Source organism: Hipposideros armiger, unplaced genomic scaffold (assembly GCF_001890085.2).
Source record: "Hipposideros armiger isolate ML-2016 unplaced genomic scaffold, ASM189008v1 scaffold_1031, whole genome shotgun sequence".
Lineage (NCBI taxonomy): Eukaryota > Metazoa > Chordata > Mammalia > Chiroptera > Hipposideridae > Hipposideros > Hipposideros armiger.
The window spans coordinates 16,824-21,127 of record NW_017732381.1 but is presented as its reverse complement, the minus strand read 5'-3'; positions in this window follow the sequence as shown (position 1 = coordinate 21,127).

The following is a 4,304-nucleotide window of genomic DNA, read 5'->3' as shown; positions in this document are numbered from 1 at the left end:
GCCTCTCCCCCAGGCAGTCTCCCTCATTATCAGTATCCCCATGAGAGGGCACATTTGTTATAATCAATAAACCTACACAGACATGTCATAATCATGCTAGTCCATAGTTTATCTGAGGGTTCACTCTTGGTGTTGGACATTCTATTTATACTTTTTGACAAATGTGTAATTTTATGTATCTATCATTAGAGTATCCTGCAGAGTAGATTCACTGCTCTAAAAATCCTCTGTGCTCTAACTATTCATCCTCTCACCCCCCACCCCTCACCCCAAGCCCTGGCAACCACTAATCTTTATACTGTCTCCATAGTTTTATCTTTTCCAGGATGTCATAGAGTTGAAATCATACAGGTTCTTGTATTTTTATTTCCAAGGGGCATATGAAGGTGGGCATAGAAATTTTAGTTTTAATTTTCAATCCGTTTTTGCTCATCTTTATCCTCTACAGATGTTGGAAAGGTAAAACTTACCTTGCAGAAGCTTCACAGCTGAAAATGGCCATGGGGCTAAGTCTACACAGAGGTTGTGGTCTTTGCCTGAGCCTCTTCCAACACCACCTCTTCTTTTTGGTTGGGATGCAGCTGGTACTGAAACTGGCAGGGTCAAGGGAGAGAAGAAGCCTGGTTCTACGATTTAGCCATTATTTTAGCAAGTGTTTATGGAGCATCTATAATGGTCTAGTAGGAGGCTGGAAGAACACAGGTATGAATATAGATATAAAGCAAAAGGACGTGGTCCCTGACTTCATGAACTGTGTAAGTGCTTTGTAGGAAGAACACAAGGTGCTACAAGGCTGTGATGCACCAAGGGCTAGAGTGGTCTGGGGGAGGTGGTGTTCACAAAGGCCCAAAGAGGACTCGGAGTTGGCCTGGAACTGGGAGGAGAAGGAACTTTCTGGACAGGAAGAGGCCTGGAGTAGGGGGAGATCTGGACTGTTTCTTGGAATGGAGGAAGGGCCAGCATGGCTAATGGCCAGCCCTGGGGACACAGGAGGGGCCAGACCTGATATGTCCTTGTTAGTCTTTCAAGGATTTTGAACTCGGCTGTTGGTGAGGAAGAGATGTTCAGGAGCAGAAGTGAGCAAAAGTGAGAGAATCATTGTAAGTGTGTCAGGTGAAAGATGATGTTGGCTTAGACCAATTAAGTGAGATGAGATTTAGAGGTAAGTTGATAGTTTTGAGATGTAGCTTTCCCCCATATTTTAAGGTTATTGTAAAATAACATAGCAATGAAAATTACTTTATCTTTTTTATTTTTACATATATATACATATATGTATATATATATATTTCTGTTTTTCTTTCTTTCTGCCTTTATCTATATATTCCCAGATTTGCCTGATTATCTTTATAGAATACATTCTAAAAGCAATGCTCTGCATCAAAATTGATAACTATTTAAATTTTGCCACCTATTATCAAACTGCCATCTCCAACTGCTGTGCAGTAGACACTTGTACCAGTGGTGGGGTTGTTGGGCACTGCCCAGACCTCATCACCAGCACTGTGTGTGGTCTGTATTTTAAATATTCCCAATCTAATAAAAGGAAAATAAGGTTTTATTATTATTTGCATTTCTTTATTATATCTATGGTTGGATTTCTCAGAATGTTACAACATCACAACACATTTGTTTCTGTTTAGGAGTTTATATTTTTCTAAAATGAAGTGCAGGATTGAATAAAAGGCAAAAAGAATGGATTTAAGACTTTCCATCTTTTAAAAACCCACCTTCCACCAGTCACCTTATGAATCTCTCTTGTCTATAGATATAATATACACCTGGAATATGTTTAAATTTACTGTTAACAGTGAAACAGTGATGGCATTGAATAGGGCTAATCAGAAAGATGCCTCCATACTTTAACTACTATGACTGTTAATTTTCTCATAGAGATGTAGTGAGGATTAGACAAGAGAATGTATGTAGAAACCCTGGTACAACACTGTCACTTTTAAAAAAGTTTCGACCAAAGCAAGTAGCTTCTTTCCTACTATTTGTTCTCAGATATTTCTATCGGTATCTATAAACCAGTGAACCAGCAGCCTCAATAAACCAAAGGAAAAAAATGTAGCACTATGTTTTTAAAAGACAGGCACGTCATCAGTAAAAGCAGGTAAAATAACAGATGTAGGAAAGAATTTTCATATGATAATTTATTTTGAATTCACTTTATCTTCTCATTATAGGGATGACACTGACAGTAGGAACCATATCATGCACCATGTGGTAGCACTTACTAGGTGCCAACGCTGAGCAACAGCTGTGTGAACACATGTTCACCCTTCTCAAGTTAATTCTCAATCAGCCCCCTGAGGTAGACCAGTTAGCTAACTTTGTGGCAATGCGTACAAACCTGGAATTAGAGAAACACCAGTACAAATGCCCAGATGAAGCCAACGCTCTGGAATCTTGTGTATTCTATTTTTTGTTGTTGTTTATAAATGTCTTTTTTTAAAAATTGGGGAACAGTGTGTTTTTCCAGGACCCATCAGCTCCAAGTCAAGTAGTTGTTTCAACCTAGTTGTGGAGGGCGCATCTCAGTGGCTCATGTGGGGATTGAAATGGCAGTCTTGGTGTTATGAGCCTGCGCTCTAACCAACTGAGCTAACTGGCTGTCCCCACCTTGTGTATTCTTGATTCTCTCCACTGACAGTTGCTACCCATGGCGACCTGAAGTATTTACTATATGGTCACTACAAACCCAAAGTTTCAGGGTCTAGACATACTAATGAATAGCCGCTAATGAAAACGAGAAAGATTTTTGAGAAAATCCATTCACATTTTTCAAGAGAAGTGCTCCTATTCCTTTGCAGTTTCCCAGAAAACCATTGGCTTCCAAACAGCATTCTTCAAGCATTTAGGTTAACACTGATCAGATCGAATGGGATTCCCATGTAGGAAAATAAATGGACCTTTGGGCCCATAGGGCTGTTGGTGCATAGCGAGTCCCGAAGGCTCCGTGTCAAAGGTTTCAGAAATGCTTTACTCTCCACGATCCTGACCATTGAGGAGCAGAATCATACCTGCATTATCACACTGAAGCTACTTGCCATGTTAGTGTCAACAGGGCCTGTTGGCATCCAGACCCAGGGGAGGATTAGGTTATAGATGAGCTAGTATAGAAACATCCTTAATGGGGCAGGTGCCCCTTTTGGTTTCCTCTTCTTCAGTGTGCTTTTAAAATTAATGAGAAAATAGTCAGACTGTAGTGTTAACCTCACAAGGACCAAATAGTCCTATCACAACCATAAATGAGTGCAGTCACATTTCCATATACTTACTGTTTTTTCAGAGAAGGCACATGTTCATTAGTGAGGTTGGAAACATTTCTCAGGCCTGGAGATAATAAACCATTTTATCATGTGCTCCACAGACCTAGCTTTGCCAAAAATCTGGGTTTTGAATGACAAAAATGCGGCATTCAAATGAAAGAATCATTTCTGGCCAGCTTTCAATGTCATTCCATTGAAAAAGAAGAATTTCTTTTTAAGTGTTTATGTTCCTTCAGTTCCACTTTACGGATATGGCAGAATGTCAATTGTGCAAATTGATTCAAAGTAGTAGTTTCACTGTTTCAGTCAAGAGAGAGAGGGATGTGTCAGGGTTCTCCAGACAATCAGAGCCAATGGGAGAGATTATATAATATATGTATATGCTCACATATGTATATAAATACAGAAGGTGCCCCAAAAATGTATACACATTTTAAGAAAGGAAAAAACTGTATTAAAATTACACATATGGTAACCTCTTGTAATTAAAGAAGTCAAATATAACTTGTATTCATCTTTTTTTCATTATATATTGAGTATTACAATTTTAATACAGTTTTTTCCTTTCTCAATATGTGTATACATCTTTTTGGCACCCTCGTATATATGTACGTATGTATATTCTAAGGAATTAGCTTACATAATGATACAGATATTTAACGTATTAAAGTATATACTTTTATTATATATTTATTTGCTATGAGGAATTGGCTTATGCAGTTATGGAGACTGACAAGCCCAAATCTGCAGTGGGAGCCGGCAGGCTGGAGTCCCAGCAGAGATGATGGTGCAGATGGAGTCTGAAGGCGTCTGCTGGAGAATTCCATTACCAGGGGGAAGTCGATCTTTTTGTTCTCCTACGGCAGCTGTTCTCAACCTGTGGGTCGTGACCCCTTTGGGGGTCAAACGACCCTTTCACAGGGGTCGCCTAAGACCATCGGAAAACAAAAAGATACTTACATTACGATTCATAACAGTAGCAAAATTACAGTTATAGAGTAGCAACGAAAATAATTTTATGATTGGGGG